Source organism: Rana temporaria, chromosome 2, assembly GCF_905171775.1.
Source record: "Rana temporaria chromosome 2, aRanTem1.1, whole genome shotgun sequence".
NCBI classification, from domain to species: Eukaryota; Metazoa; Chordata; class Amphibia; order Anura; family Ranidae; genus Rana; species Rana temporaria.
This window is the reverse complement of record NC_053490.1, coordinates 508,913,391-508,931,040: the sequence shown is the minus strand read 5'-3', so window position 1 is coordinate 508,931,040 and position 17,650 is coordinate 508,913,391. Positions and strand designations below refer to the sequence as shown.

The 17,650-nt window shown below is 43.9% G+C and overlaps 2 long non-coding RNA genes across 2 annotated transcripts; both read left to right on the top strand.

The window, feature by feature from the left end:
* Positions 1-14,331: 14,331 nt before the first annotated feature.
* On the top strand, positions 14,332-15,199 carry LOC120927938. Its single transcript, XR_005747153.1, has 3 exons — positions 14,332-14,572; positions 14,714-14,892; positions 14,988-15,199. It is a non-coding gene; the product is annotated as an uncharacterized LOC120927938 (long non-coding RNA).
* Positions 15,200-16,143: 944 nt separating this feature from the next.
* Positions 16,144-17,011, top strand: LOC120927937. The gene is made up of 3 exons (XR_005747152.1): positions 16,144-16,384; positions 16,526-16,704; positions 16,800-17,011. It is a non-coding gene; the product is annotated as an uncharacterized LOC120927937 (long non-coding RNA).
* The last annotated feature ends 639 nt before the right edge of the window (positions 17,012-17,650 follow it).

Genomic DNA, 17,650 nt, shown 5'->3' with positions numbered 1-17,650 from the left:
TTGAAAATACACGGCGATAGATAGATAGATAGATAGATAGATAGATAGATAGATATGTAGATAGATAGATAGATAGATAGATAGATAGATAGATAGATAGATAGATAGATAGATAGATATGTAGATAGATAGATAGATAGATAGATAGATAGATAGATAGATAGATAGATAGATAGATAGATAGATAGATAGATAATGTCAGCTAATATCAGATAATGATAGCTAGATAGTAACAGTTCAACAGTCTGTAATACACTGTCTCCTGCTCAGGGCCGATCCGCCCCCTGAGATCTGTCGTTTATTTTTACCCAGTCCATAAAGTAACTTATTCTGTTTGGAACCCACAATCCTCTGTTCTTCCCAGCATTTACAGTGGTTCAAGTAATCCACATTAATTTCTTCTGTGCGGTAGGTGGATGGAAAGGAGGCTACACAAGTTCTATAATCACGGTCTACAATTACAGCTGTGCTTGTCCCTCTGTTAACCACTTGCCGCCACCCCATAGTAGATTTACTGCTACAGGGCGGCCGCGCTGTGCAGAATCAGGGCTGTCTTAATGAGAGGGCACACCTGGGCACTGCCCAGGGGCCCCTGCTGCATGGGGGGCCCTGCACTTTCCCCAAAGCAGCTGGTCCTTGAGCCCACGCTGCCCCAAAATTTGGGGCCCCATGGTGGCATTGAGAGTGATAGAAACACAGGGGAGGCAGTCTGCCTCCTACCTACTTGATGTCTGTTTACCTGCACTGTCATCGTTGTAGGGGCCCCAGAGCATTTCTTTGCCCAGGGGCCCATGATACTATTAAGACGGCCCTGTGCAGAATCACATATATTTACGTAATTTTGCACTTCTGGGTATTAGGCACGAGTGCACGTCGGCTCCTGCTATGATTTTACACAGCGGGAGCTGATCAGTGGGTCCCATGGCTAAGATAGAAAACGAAACACACATAGTGGAGGAGAGCAAAAAAATCCTAAGAAATTATTTAAGAATATAAACAGTAAGAAAGGGAGGACGGACCATATTGGCCCCATAAAGAATGTGGAAGGACATCTGGTTACAAAGAATGGGGATATGGTATTGAATTTATTCTTCTCCTCAGTCTTCACGAGGCAATCGGGGGGCTTCAGTAACCAAAACTGCAGTGTTTATCCTCCTGACACATCACAGGAAGCACCTCCATGGTTAACAAAGGACAGAATTAGAAATCGACTTGGGAAACTTAACATTAATAAATAACCGGACCAGATGGCTTGCACCCAAGCGTACTTAGGGAACTCAGTCAAGTAATTGCAAGAGCATTGTTTCTTATTTTTACTGACAGTCTACTAACTGGAATGGTACCAGTTGATTGGAGAAAAGCCAATGTAGCAATAATATTTAAAAAAGGGCCAAAATACATCCCTGGGAATTACAGACAAGTTAGCCTAACATCAATAGTATGTAAGCTCTTGGAGGGGATGATAAGGAACTATATACAAGATTTTAGTAATGAGAATGGTATCATTAGCAGTAATCAGCATGGATTCATGAAGAATCGTTCTTGCCAAACCAATCTATTAACCTTCTAGGAGGAGGTGAGTTGCCATCTAGATAAAGGAAGGCCCGTAGACGTGGTGTATCTGGATTTTGCAAAAGCATTTGACACAGTTCCCCAAAAACGTTTACTGTACAAAATAAGGCTTGTTGTCATGGACCATAGGGTGAGTACATGGATTGAAAACTGGCTACAAGGGCGAGTTCAGAGGATGGTGATAAATGGGGAGTACTCAGAATGGTCAGGGGTGGGTACTGGGGTCCCCCAGGTTTCTGTGCTGGGACAAATCCTATTCAATTTGTTCATAAACAACCTGGAGGATGGGGTAAGCAATTCAATCTCTCTATTTGTAGACGATACTAAGCTAAGCAGGGCAATAACTTCTCCGCGGGATGTGGAAACCTTGCAAAAAGATCTGAACAAATTAATGGGGTGGGCAACTACATGGCAAATGAGGTTTAATATAGAAAAATTTAAAATAATGCATTTGTGTGGCATAAATATGAATGCAATCTACTCACTAGGGGGAGAACCTCTGGGGGAATCTAGGATGGAAAAGGGCATGGGGGTCCTAGTAGATGATAGGCTTAGCAATGGCATGCTGCTAACAAAGCAGAATATTGGCATGCATTAAAAAGGGAATTAACTCCAGAGATGAATTCTCTCACTCTACAAGACTCTGGTCCGGCCGCACTTAGAGTATGCTGTTCAGTTCTGAGCACCAGTCCTCTGGAAGGATGTACTGAAACTAGAGTGAGTACAAAGAAGGGCAACAAAGCTAATAAAGGGTCTGGATGATATTAGTTATGAGGAAAGGTTGCGAGCACTGAACTTATTATCTCTGGAGAGGAGACGCTTGAGAGGGGATATGGTTTCAATTTACAAATACCGTACTGGTGGTGACCCCACAATAGGGTTTAAACTTTTTTGTGGAAGGGAGTTTAATAAGACACGTGGCCACTCATTAAAATTAGAATAAAAGAGGTTTAACCTTTGTAGAGGGTTCTTTACTGTAAGAGCAGCAAGGATGTGGAATTCCCTTCCACAGGCGGTGGTCTCAGCGGGGAGCATTGATAGTTTCAAAAAACTATTAGATAAGCACCTGAACGACCACAACATACAGGGATGTACAATGTAATACTGACACATAATCACACACACAGGTTGGACTTGTTTTAACCTCACCTTCTATGTAACTCCATCACAGAAAGAATTATGGATTATGTATAAAATTCAGCTCTGTAAGTTTAGGGTTAAAAAACAGACTCACGGGTGTGTATTTCTGAGCTATTCTGTCAAGCTAATTACAACTGAGCAATTTATGAACAAGGCACGTTAAGTGAGCCTTGCAGGCACTGCTAGTGGAGGTTTATGACATTTCTGAATTCCATCAAATTTCTATGCTTTGTGTCAAATCAGTTTTATGTTTTTTTTTTTCAAATTTGGCACATCACATGGATGCCTGGCACAGACTTGAGATTTAAATCTGACCATTTTTGTTACTGTCTTGAGAATTTCGGGGGAAAATTAGGTTGGAATTGTGTTCAATATGACTCCCCCATTCTGTCCACACAGTTTGGGTTTGCCAGACCTCATTATCGTCACTAACAGAACTTTATCTTGCTTGTATTAGGAGGCTTTAAAGTGTTACTAAACCCAGAAAAATATAAACTGCTAAATACCTTTTTTTTATCAGCAGTATATAGCAGTCCTGTGACTTCTATCAGTGCTTGGTTAAAGCTTGTAGGAGGAGTTTTCATATTGCACTGGCTGTCCTATCAGGATGCAGTACCCCTGACCATCTGTCTGGACAGTGCTGATTGGCCCTGTGCTGATCACATGAGCTCTCCCAAGAAAAAAAATATCTAGCAATACACACCAAACTGAGCATGTGCAGCCTGACTCCATTTACTCTGTCTTATCAGGACATGTTTTGGGGGCAATGCAGGAAGGGAAGGATCTGTGCATACAGGATCAATGTGCAGGATTAACACCTTAGGTTCCACGGTGAGTATGACAAGCATGCTTTATTGCATATACAGAGTGATTTTACTGTTGTGGGTTTAGTAACACTTTAAGGGTTTGGGATTTTAGTTTAGGGGAATTCAGGCTTAAGAACTTTAGTTAGTGGTTTTAGGGTAGGGACTATAGGTTAGGGAACTTTATTTGTGGTGAATTTTAATTTAGGTGGCTTAATTTTAGGGCTCTTAAAAATCATGGGTTTTAGTTTAGAGAGGTGTAAATTATGGGGAATTAGAGTCAGGGGATTTAATATGATTTAGACATAACTTACCAATCATATAAAGCTTTATGGTTCTTTGATGTACAAACCACATTGTGAAAACCTATTGTGATTACATCAGCCAAATGTTTTTAGTCTTATTTTTACTATTTTTGTACTAATGAAACATCATTTTATTTTACTATATGGTAATTTTTGCATGAATGGGGATTACAATTTTGGGGTATTGAGAAAGTGTCCAAACACTGGAGGGGGGGTAATTATATACGTCAGTTAAGCAAGAGAGAATCCTACTGGATACACGAAACCCAGGTTTTATGTCCCGGTAGACTTAACGTTGATTTCGATATCAATTGCTTTATAACTGATCGATGAATTTGTGTACATACTTACATTTATATGATGGTCGCGGATGTCGTCACATTTTTATTATATATTATATATCATTATATATTAGGGGCCAGATCCACAAAGAAGTTACGTCGGCGTATCTATTGATACGCCGTGTAACTTCTAGGATGCTCCGGCGTATCTTTTTTCTGTATTCAGAAAACAAGATACGCCGGAATTTTTCTAAGATCCGGCTGGCTTAAGTCTCTTACGCCGTCGTATCTTAGTTGCATATTTACGCTGGACGCTAGGTGGCGCTTCCGTATATTTACGCGTCGAATATGCAAATTAGGTAGATACGCTGATTCAGAAACGTACGTCCGCCCGGCGAATTTTTTTACGTCGTTTACGTAAGGCTTTTTCCGGCGTAAAGTTACCCCTGCTATATGAGGCGTAGCCAATGTTAAGTATGGACGTCGGACCAGCGTCAAATTTTCCTTTGTTTACGTCGTTTGCGTAAGTCGTTCGCGAATAGGGCGTATCTCTAGCCGGCGTAATTTAGAGCATGCGCACTGGGATACGTCCACGGACGGTGCATGCGCCGTTCGTTAGAAACGTCAAATACGTGGGGTCACTAGTTATTTACATACAACACGCCCACTCCAAGCCTACTTTGAATTACCCGGGCTTACGCCGGCCCATTTACGCTACGCCGCCGTAACTTAGGACGCAGGTGCTTTGTGAATACAGCACTTGCCTGTCTAAGTTGCGGCGGCGTAGCCGCACAAATTTACGCCGGTCTTTGTGAATCCGGCCCTATATCTTATTTTTATCTATTTTAGATTATACAAACCTATCCGACTCAATATGAGTATTCATATTTTGCATATATATATATACTTTGTGTATATATATATATATATATATATATATATACTTTTGATATATTTTTTAAATATATATATATATATATTTTTGTAAGTTTTGAGATTTAGTGATAGAACCTGTATCCCTATGAGCGCATTGGTTTTATAAACACATTTAATAAATTTCATCCCTTATTTTAATTCCTTAAGCTCCTTTTTGGGTTGCGACTAGGTGTCTATCTTGAGAATGAGTTTGGGGACACTTCCGGGATTTCCTGTGAGTGATCATCCAGGTCCCGCACGGGATCTAATGATTCTGCGTCGGGTTGCTATGGCAACTTTCTGTCTATTCCATTTAACAGCCGGTGTCACGAAGCTTCCGTATCTGCTGAAGAAGTCCCCACCCATAGGGACGTAACAGGTATGGAACACAGGTTAGCGTCGTGATGTCACCCGCGACCATCGCTCATCTGTTTTCCATGCCATTCAAGCTAGCACTGGCCGAGTGCTTTGTTTGTAATTTTTTTACTGTTTTTTTCTAATAAATGGTCTTTTCTTATTGGAGAGCACTATGGTATCAATTTTTGTATTACATGAATCATGCCATTTCTGAGAAAGCTTCACCGTCTGTGATATATATATATGTATATCCGTGTGTATGACTGTGTGTCCCAAGCGTGTTGTGATCCTACGGGGGTAAAAATGACCGCACCAGCCAAGCAGACACTGGCTGGAAAAAGTGCCCAGAGGCGATTCAATTCGCATGTGTAGCGCTATACAAGTCATTCATTCATTCATTCATATCGCTGCCTGTATAGAAGTGATTTGGATTCACCACATTACCCATTATACCAGTAAGGGAAGGCTGTTTTTGACCCTTTTCACTATAGGGTCCATGCTGTGAGGTGAGCGGCCATCTTTATTCATATTGGTGGGGGTGTTACACTTATCACGAAGATCTCTGCATGTTCATCTTATTCCTTTATTTGCACTGAAGATCCCACGGAGGGTGCTTTATTGTTATTGACTTGTCATTCTAGCGCTGCACCATCTGTTTTATATATATTTGAGGGATTTGAAATCTGACCCTGGTGTTCAACAGCTCATATCTGGGTCGTTTGTCATTTTGCGCTGATTTGTTATCTTTTTATATGAATGGTGATGTCACGTGCCTCTACAAAAGTCCCACGGGTATTATTGTGTTGTTGTTTTTACATATTTAGGGATGTTGGCACATCACCTTATGTGCCAGACCACAAATCAATATTGTTCCTGCTTGTAAATGGCATTCACAGATGTAATATATAGAGAATTGTAATTTGCACAAGTTATACATAGCAAATTTAAAAAGGATATTGCAATGAGATCAGTAAAGTAGGGCTAAAGATGAATTCCAGGTATGGCATTTTTTACCTAGTTACATTGGTACAGCTTGGACCAGTGTAACTATGTACTGTATATACCAGTGATGGCGAACCTTGGCACCCCAGATGTTTTGGAACTACATTTCCCATGATGCTCAACTTCACTGCAGAGTGCATAAGAATCATGGGAAATGTAGTTCCAAAACATCTGGGGTGCCAAGGTTCGCCATCACTGGTATATACCATACCTGTGGGATTCTTCTAGAATCTCAAAATCACTGGAGTAGATACAGCTACTCTGGTGATCTCCACTAGCTTTCAATTTCTATGCTCAGTGGCTCATCTTAGGACAGGACTTATGCTGGCAGGATCGCTTGCAGGGACAGCCCGTCCATTAAGGGTGCACAGGCGCCGGCCCCTATATTACGTCACCCCCTATATGTAGAATGGATAGATTCATGCATAGCGCCCGGAGTCCCCTTTTCGGACGCAGGGCGCCTGAATTACAGACGGGGGTGTTTTTTAAAGAACCTGATTAGAGCCACAGGCTCTAATAGGCTTCAAATAAGGTGGACTCGGAGCACAGAGCATTGTGCTCGGAGCACACCCAGGTGTGTTAGAAAAGCAAATGAATATTCGCTTTTCTTACACAGAACTGCCTCTCCTCCCATCAGGAAACGTGGGTCTAATACCTGTCACCTGATTGGCTGAAGGCACAGGCATTCCTATTGAATGCCTAGGAGAAGGGAAGAAGAGAGGCAAGGGTAGCATGGAGGACACAAGAGCCGTCCCCTGACCCGCTGCTTATCCCACAGCTTGCCGCCATCACCCGCTGCCTGACCTGCCACCAAGATGGGGTTAGTGCCAGTCAGACAGCGATCAGGCAATCGGTCAGGCAGAGGTGTCACAGTGAGGCTGCATTTGATGGAGCACAGTGGCTGCATTTGATGGGCACAGTGGTTGCATATGATGGCACAGTGGCTGCATATGATGGGCACAGTGGCTGCATATGATGGGCACAGTGGCTCCATATGATGGGGCACAGTGGCTGTATATGATGGGGCACAGTGGGTGCATTTGATGGGGCACAGTAGCTGCATTTGATGGGGCACAGTGGCTGCATTTAATGGGGCAAAGCAGCTGCATTTGATGGGCACAGTGGCTGCATTAAATGGTCACAGTGGCTGCATTTGATGGGGCAAAAGTGGCTGCATTTGATGGGGCACAGTGGCTGCATTTGATGGGGCACAGTGGCTGCATTTTATGGGGCACAATGTCTGCATTTGATGGGGCACAGTAGCTGCATTTGATGGGGCACAGTGGCTGCCTATGATGGGCACAGTGGCTGCATTTGATGGGCACAGTGGCTGCATATGATGGGCACAGTGACTGCATTTGATGGGCACAGTGGCTGCATATGATGGGCACAGTGACTGAATTTGATGGGGCAAAGTGGCTGCATTTGATGGGGCACATTTGCTGCATTTGATGGGGCACAGTTGCTGCATTTGGTGGGGCAAAGTGGCTGCATCTGACGGGGCACAGTGGCTTCATTTGATGGGGCACAGTGACTGCATTTGATGGAGCAAAGTGGCTGCATTTAATGGGGCAAAGTGGCTGCATTTGATAGGGCACATTTGCTGCATTTGGTGGGGCACAGTGGCTGCATTTGGTGGGGCACAGTGGCTTTATTTGATGGGGCACAGTGACTGCATTTGATGGGGCACAGTGGCTGCATTTGATGGGGCACAGTGGGTGCATTTGATGAGCACCCCAGAAGAAGAGGCCCGGGACTGCTCTGTGCAAAACCCTTGCATAGAACAGATAATGTTTGTTATTTTTATAAAAAAAAACTTTACAACCCCTTTAAAGTAGAAAAGCAAAAATGCCCTGATCATGAAGCGGGTAAAACCTTCTGGAGGTCAAGGGGTTAAAGGTTTTGTTTTTGGGTGTAAACATCAGAGAGCTCTTGAAATGACAAATGTGCTTTAGGGGCACTTTTTTTTCCTGGCCGGACGTATGGGGTCTAGTAACAATGATGCTCCGATAAACACATTCTTATGACTAATATACAGTAATAGGTATGTTTTCTAGTAAATAAAAATAGGAAATCTGATATCCCTTGTGCGGGATTATTACAGATATATATCTTTTTCATCTATTAATAAAGAATCAATGATTTATAAAGAATATTGGGCCAGATTCACAAAAGAGATACGCCGTCGTATCTCTGTGATCCGCCCGTCCTAACTATGCGGCTGATTCATAGAATCAGTTACGCATAGATAGCCCTAAGATCCGACAGGTGTAATTGACTTACACCGTCGGATCTTAGGATGCAATTCTAGGCCGGCCGCTAGGTGGCGATTCCATTGCGGTCGGCATAGAATATGCAAATGACTACTTACGGCGATCCACGAAGATACGCACATTCGTCGCAATCTCTTACGTCGTCGCTAGTCGTTTTTTCCCGTCGCAAAGTTAGGCCTGCTTTAACATGCCTTATCTTTAGAACAGCCATGTTAAACGCCGTAATGCACGTCGCCGTTCAAAAAAAACGTTGGGTCGCCGTAATTTCGCACAAAGCACGTCAGGAAATTTCTTAACGAAGCATGCGGAGAACATTCGGCGCGGGAACGCGCCTAATTTAAATGGTGCCCGCCCCATTTGAATTAGGCGGGCTTGCGCCGAGCGGATTTACGTTACACCGCCGCAAGTTTACAGGTAAGAGCTTTGTGAATCAGGCACTTACGCTGTAAACCTGCGGCGGTGTAACGTAAATGGGATACGTTACGCCACCGCAGCGTAACGTAATTCTCTCTGAATCTGGCCCATTGTACCAGAAAAATAGAAAATATGTATCTACCTATATATTGTATTTATTGGCGCATAACACTCAGGGTAAACTGTGCCTGCGTGTTATACGCAGGGGGTTGTGGAAAGTTTTTTTTCCTGGAACTCCCCTCTTAAAGTTAGGGTGCGTAATAAATACGGTATATATTTTTTATTAATTCAAAACTTTAGGCAGAAAACCATTAGGAGATTGAAGAAGTCAGTTATCAACCATCACATCTCGTTGTATTTATTTTGTTGAGTGTCAGTATATTTATCTCACTCGGCGTTACGTAGGGCCAAGAGTCGCGAAGAAGGCTGAACATTGTACTGAAGTGCCCTAGCTGGACTCCATAACAAGGCTCGGTCTATGCTGCCGGGTCCACTTCCAATAGTCTACTACTGTTCTCTCTTATTTGTTACTAACATCAGCAGAAAAAATGTTATATTCATGCTATTTATTTTTACATGAAAACTTACACACACACATAAATTAAAATGCTCAGCTCAGTCATCCCATGAACTCACTCGTTGGCCCTTCCTCCATGTCTCCGAGGGTTCCAGCCCAATTATAATCCTGCCAGAGTTCGATAATATGCAGCCAGGCGGCAAGTGGCCAATTGTTCTGTCTCTGAGTTTGTAAAAAGAGTTTTGAGAGTTTGTGCCAGGGAGAGACCATAAAGTCAGCGAATGGGGAAGGGGAGACTTCAAAAGACACCGTGGTTAGTTGTCTCTGGGGTACCCGGCGGTATTGATGTCTGCAGCCAGAAAGGAAATAAATAGACCGCAGGAACACATGGCCAAAAACTCAATACACAAGGCTCTTTTAAAATAAAACTGGGTATGAAGAGAATTTAAATATAAAACATTGTTCCATCCGTGGTATTGGTGTAACCCAAAGAACGCTCTTTTTTTTTAAGGTAATTGTTTTATTTGTTCTACAAATAGGTTAATAAAGGATTTGTTTTTCCTCTTGGCCTACTGTAACTTCCTGTAGACTATTCCCCGGCTGGTGGTGCCATGACTATAAAAAAACAACGAAAACACTGTACTTCTAGAGGAAAGCTATGGCTGTGTCAATCTTCTTTAGGATATACAGCATGTGAATGTATTCAGGTCGGTATAAATAGTGGGGTAGATTCAGAAAGCAATTGCGTCTGCGTAACCATAGTTACGCAGCGCAATTGCTTAGTTGCGCCGGCGTATCGACTACTCCTGATCAGAAAGGTCGATACGCCGACTGCAGCCTAAGATATGACTGGCATGAGGCTCTTATGCCGTCGTATCGTAGGCTGCATTCTTACGATGGCCGCTAGGTGGCGTTCCCGTAGTGGTCAGCGTATAGTATGCAAATTGCATACTAACGCCGATTCACAACCCTACGCGAGCCCTGCGTACGCATTTTACGTCGATTGCGTTCATCGGGTTCTGTGTAAGGCTGCTCCTGCTATTAGCAGGGGCAGCCAATGCTAAGTATACCCGTCGTTCCCGCGTCGCGAATTTTAAATTTTACGTTGTTTGCGTAAGTGAATCGTGAATGGCGCTGGAGGCCATTTACGTTCACTTTGAAGCAAATGACGTCCTTGTGACGTCATTTGCCGCAATGCACATCGGGAAAGTTTCCCGTCGGAGCCTGCGCACTACGTTCGGCGTGGGAACGCGCCTAATTTAAATGATCCACGCCCCCTACGGGATCATTTAAATTACGCGCCCTTACGCCGGGCATTTTTAAGGAGCGCCCGCGCAAATTACGTAGCTACTGCTTCATGAATGAAGCATAGCGCACGTAATTTACGGAGGCGCAGCGTTAAAACGGTACGCTGCGCCTCCGTAAGAGGGTGCAAAAGGTACCTGAATCTACCCCAAAGTTTTCAGTGTGTGTCAAAGTTCTAATAAACCGCGGCCCGGATTCTCAGAGGACTTACGACGGCGTAGCGCCATGTACGCCGTCATAAGTCCGAATCTGAGCCGTCGTATCTATGCGCCTGATTCTTAGAACCAGTTACGCATAGATTTCTATTCTATCCGACCGGCGTAAGTGTCTTACGCCGTCGGAGCTTAAGTGCATTTTTACGCTGGCCGCTAGGGCGTGTAAGCTGATTTACGCGTCAAAATGTGTAAATCAGCTAGATACGCGAATTCACGAACGTACGCCCGCCCGACGCAGTACAGATACGTCGTTTGCGTTAGGCTTTTCCCGGCGTAAAGTTTCCTCTGCTATATGAGGCATAACTGCGGCGTACCAATGTTAAGTATGGCCATCGTTCCCGCGTCGAAATTAAATTTTATTACGTCGTTTGCGTAAGTCGTCCGTGAATGGGGCTGGACGTCATTTACGTACACGTCGAAACCAATACGTCCTTGCGGCGTACTTTGACGCAAAGCACACTGGGATATTCCACGGACGGCGCATACGCCATAAGTGCAAAACATCAATCACGTCGGGTCACAGCACATTAGCATAATACACGCCCCCCTGTTCAACATTTGAATTAGGCGGGCTTACGCCGGCCGATTTACGCTACGCCGCCGCAGCTTACGGAGCAAGTGCTTTGAGAATACAGCACTTGCCTGTCTAAGTTGCGGAGGCGTAACGTAAATCGGATACGTTACGCCGCCGCAAAGATACGCCGTTCTACGAGAATCTGGCCCCTTATGTCTGTTTATGGGGGAGGTCATATTATCTTATTACTTTACTGCAGCCTTTCTCAACCTTTTCAACACAGGGGAACCCTTGAAACTTTATGGTCTCAGGGAACCCCTACTAAAAATTTGCTATATCTACACCTCATAATGTATTAGTGTGATGGTCAGTGGGAGGAAGACTCCTTACACTTGTGGTCATTGCCTCCATACAGATACCCTATATTACCAAAAGTATTGTTACGCCTGCCTTTACACACACATAGGCCCGGATTCACGTAGCACTTACGCCGACGTATCTCGAGATACGCCGCGTAAGTGTAAATGTGCGGCGTCGTATCTGTGCGCCGTGCCCACAGAACTAGGTACGCATGAAAATAGGCTTCTTCCGACCGCCGTAAGTTTCCTACGTATCGTGGGCGCATATTTACACTGGCCGCAAGGGGCGCTCCCATTGATTTATGATTTGAATATGCAAATGAGTGAGATACGCCGATTCACGAACGTACTTGCGCCCGGCGCATTAATGTACGCGGTTTACGTAAGTCGTACGTCCGGCGTAAAGTTACGACTCATATAGCAGGTGTAAGTCAGCACCCTCAATGCAAATGGCTGCACCAGGGAACACAGCCGTCATTTTTTTACGTTGTTTACGTAGTACGTGAATAGGGCTGGGCGTAGGTTCCGTTCGCGTCGTAGGCAGTGATTCGACGTATCTTAGGGAGTATTTTCGACGTGATTCTGAGCATGCGCACTGGGATGCATCCACGGGACGGCGCATGCGCCGTTCGTTCGGCCCATCATTTGCATGGGGTCACGCTTCATTTAAATGGATCACGCCCACTTCCACCTACTTTGAATTAGGCTGGCTTACGCCTACGAATTTACGTTACGCCGGCGCAACATTGGGAGCAAGTGCTTTGTGAATACTGTGCTCGCCGCTCTGCGCTACGTCGACGTAGCGTATATTCGATGCGCTACGCCGGTATAACTATGCGCCGCTGTATGTGAATCCGGGCCAGTAACTTTAATGGCATGTGTGTAGGTCTCATCTGACTTTTTCTGGTTCTCAAATTTTCCGACGTGAAAAATTCTTGTCAGAAATTCCGATCATCTGTATGTCTGTATGCAATTCCAAGGCTCAAAAAAACATGCATGCTCGGAATCAATTTGAAGCATGCTTGAAATCATTGAACTTCATTTTTCTCGGCTTGTTGTATTGTTGTGCATCACGTGTTATTGACGGTTGGAATTTTGTTTGACCGTGTGTATGCAACACAAGTTTGAGCCAAAATTCTGTCGGAAAAAAATCCATGGTTTTCTTGTTGGAATTTCAACTCTTCTATGAAGGCTGTCCACAAGGTTTAGGAGTGTCTATGGGAATGTTTGACCATTCTTCCAGAAGCGCATTTGTGAGGTCAGGCACTGATGTTGGATGAGAAAACCTGTCTCGCAGTCTCCGCTCTAATTCATCCCAAAAGTGTTCTGTCGGGTATAGTTCAGGCCTCTGTGCAGGCCAGTCAAGTTCCTCTGCCCCAAACTTTCTCATCCATGTCTTTATGGACCTTGCTTTGTGCACTGGTCTAAATCATTTGGTGGAGGGGGATTATGGTGTGGGATTTTTTTTTCAGGGGTTGGGCTTGGCCCTTAGTTCCAGCGAAGGGAACTCTTAAAGGGGTTGTAAAGGTTCATGTTTTTTCACCTTTATGCACATTATATAGAAGAGAGGAGTTTGTGGGACTTTAAATGAGGGAGCGCCATGTAAAAAGAAATACCATAAAAAGTAAATTACAGTACATGATTTATTTTTACAATCTTATATACATGTCAAATATTTTGTATTAAATAAATAGGTAGTCACAAGGCTTACTCTAGATATGCTGCTACATAGCATGCAATACAGAAATAAAATCAAAGACATGGCAGATATATGTAATAAAATCGGTAAGTATGTGGAATATGAACAGGTGATTGTTGGCATCTGGGGGCACTCTACGCGTTTCCTGGCATTTCAGCCAATCATCAGGAGTGTTTTTAGGACAGTATACTGGAAATGAGAATAAACAGAAATAATTGATGATGCATGAAAAATGGGGAAGTACAGGGACTGTCCAACAGAATGGAAATAGTTGGGAAACTTACTATGCCACCACAAGACCCGGTCCGGTATCTGCCAAGGAAAGAAGGGGGGTCCGGGCAGTGTTCAGTAACACTGTTATTAAACCCCCTCCTTTTTTCAATAGACCCTTTAGTTACTACTTTTCCATGTGTTATATTTGACTCATTATTGCTACCAGACCAATTCCCAACTCCTTGTCTGGTGTGGTCTGGGTTTTTTGGGGGGGCCTGGGTGGTTTTTCTGGCTCCGGGGTTGCGATGCGTGGCAGTCCGGCCCCTCCCCCCACCCTTTGGTGGGTGTTGGGGTCGGCCTCCTGCGCATCGGCATCATGCTCTGATGCTGTATTAACAGCGTCACTGACATCACTTTGATGTTTATTTCCATCTTTGACCATACTAGCTGGGCGGGGAACCCACTGCTGATGGTTCACCATACGCAGCTGGGATTTCCCTCCCCGCCTTCCTTGTGCTAAATGGTCAATTAGGCATGATGTTGATGGGGGCCCCACCTGGGAATGGAGGTATATAGTAGCCTTGGAGTGGCTGGTGGTTCATTTGCTTGACTCAACCACTAGGAACAACACATCTGATCCTGCACACAGGTCACCCTCCCTTGTTGGGAGCCTAGTCACCAATTTATGGTATGTTTTTTCTTCCCCTGTCTGGCTCTCCTCTTTGCACACTTTCCCATGCATCCCCTTATGGGAACACATTGTTATTTCCTTACCTCTTCTTTACAAATATTTTTTATTTACTTTTTTATTTTTGATACATTGTTTTAGGTACACTATGCACTTTACGTGCACACATAACATTTTGGATCAGGCTGTGACCACCGTGTCTTACTCCGGGCACTGTTCCTCGTTCTCATGGGTTCCCCGTTTCAACCCCGGGGGAGACATCCTGCCCGGACCCCCCTTCTTTCCTTGGCAGATACCGGACCGGGTCTTGTGGTGGCATAGTAAGTTTCCCAACTATTTCCATTCTGTTGGACAGTCCCTGTACTTCCCCATTTTTCATGCATCATCAATTATTTCTGTTTATTCTCATTTCCAGTATACTGTCCTAAAAACACTCCTGATGATTGGCTGAAATGCCAGGAAACGCGTAGAGTGCCCCCAGATGCCAACAATCACCTGTTCATATTCCACATACTTACCGATTTTATTACATATATCTGCCATGTCTTTGATTTTATTTCTGTATTGCATGCTATGTAGCAGCATATCTAGAGTAAGCCTTGTGACTACCTATTTATTTAATACAAAATATTTGACATGTATATAAGATTGTAAAAATAAATCATGTACTGTAATTTACTTTTTATGGTATTTCTTTTTACATGGCGCTCCCTCATTTAAAGTCCCACAAACTCCTCTCTTCTATATAACAAATTTAGGGATGGAGGCCGCCATGTGTTCTACTTTTATTATAGTGTGTGTCAGGTCACATCCATTTACTATATAACAAAGATTTGGGTGGAAGACACCCGCCAAGTGACCTGTCACACCTAATACACTGCTATTAATTTTTGCCTATTGTCCCCATACTGGCATTTAGCAATACTGCTACTTATAAATTTCCTATGCACTACCAGACTAATTCCTAACCTTTGTTCATTGTTTCTATACCAATGTTTAGCCCCATTGTTATTAGATCCCTTCCCTACCTTTGAATATATCCCTATATTATTAATCCCTATTGCTACCAGACCAATTCCCAACCTTTGTTTATTGCTCCTATACCAGTGTTTAGTAACACTGTTATTAGATCACTTTTTTATTTTTTTATTTTTGAACAAATTCCTGCATTTATTATTTTCCCATGTATTATTTTTGGTCTACTACTGATAATAGACTAATTTCCTCATTTTTGTTTACTGCCCCTTTATCAGTGTTCAGTAACACTGTTATTAAACCCCCTCCTTTTTTCAATAGACCCTTTAGTTACTACTTTTCCATGTGTTATATTTGACTCATTATTGCTACCAGACCAATTCCCAACTCCTTGTCTGGTGTGGTCTGGGTTTTTTGGGGGGGCCTGGGTGGTTTTTCTGGCTCCGGGGTTGCGATGCGTGGCAGTCCGGCCCCTCCCCCCACCCTTTGGTGGGTGTTGGGGTCGGCCTCCTGCGCATCGGCATCATGCTCTGATGCTGTATTAACAGCGTCACTGACATCACTTTGATGTTTATTTCCATCTTTGACCATACTAGCTGGGCGGGGAACCCACTGCTGATGGTTCACCATACGCAGCTGGGATTTCCCTCCCCGCCTTCCTTGTGCTAAATGGTCAATTAGGCATGATGTTGATGGGGGCCCCACCTGGGAATGGAGGTATATAGTAGCCTTGGAGTGGCTGGTGGTTCATTTGCTTGACTCAACCACTAGGAACAACACATCTGATCCTGCACACAGGTCACCCTCCCTTGTTGGGAGCCTAGTCACCAATTTATGGTATGTTTTTTCTTCCCCTGTCTGGCTCTCCTCTTTGCACACTTTCCCATGCATCCCCTTATGGGAACACATTGTTATTTCCTTACCTCTTCTTTACAAATATTTTTTATTTACTTTTTTATTTTTGATACATTGTTTTAGGTACACTATGCACTTTACGTGCACACATAACATTTTGGATCAGGCTGTGACCACCGTGTCTTACTCCGGGCACTGTTCCTCGTTCTCATGGGTTCCCCGTTTCAACCCCGGGGGAGACATCCTGCCCGGACCCCCCTTCTTTCCTTGGCAGATACCGGACCGGGTCTTGTGGTGGCATAGTAAGTTTCCCAACTATTTCCATTCTGTTGGACAGTCCCTGTACTTCCCCATTTTTCATGCATCATCAATTATTTCTGTTTATTCTCATTTCCAGTATACTGTCCTAAAAACACTCCTGATGATTGGCTGAAATGCCAGGAAACGCGTAGAGTGCCCCCAGATGCCAACAATCACCTGTTCATATTCCACATACTTACCGATTTTATTACATATATCTGCCATGTCTTTGATTTTATTTCTGTATTGCATGCTATGTAGCAGCATATCTAGAGTAAGCCTTGTGACTACCTATTTATTTAATACAAAATATTTGACATGTATATAAGATTGTAAAAATAAATCATGTACTGTAATTTACTTTTTATGGTATTTCTTTTTACATGGCGCTCCCTCATTTAAAGTCCCACAAACTCCTCTCTTCTATATAACAAATTTAGGGATGGAGGCCGCCATGTGTTCTACTTTTATTATAGTGTGTGTCAGGTCACATCCATTTACTTTATGCACATTATGTTTTACTTACCTGAGCCCTGGAATGTCCCACGTCGCAAACGCGCTCTTCCTTTGCTCAGCCATTGACTCGCGCTGCTGTCAATCAACTCCAATGATGCGAGGAGCAGGGGGCAGGGCCGAGTCCTGCAGTCGGCGGCAATGGACGCCGGATACAGGACTCGGGAATGTGCCCGCAAGGTAACCCCCTGGGAAAGCGCTTCCCAGAGGGGGTTATCAGAAGTGGGGAGTAGCCGAGACAGCTGCCGAGGGACCCCAGAAGACGAGGATCGGGGCCACTCTGTGCAAAACAAGCTGCACAGTGGAGGTAAGTATGAGATGTTTGTTATTTTTAAAAAAATGTAAAGCTTTAGTATCACTTTAAAGCATCAGCAATCCAAGACATTTTGGACATTTGCATGCTCCCAAATTTGTGGGAAAAGTTTGTGGATGGCC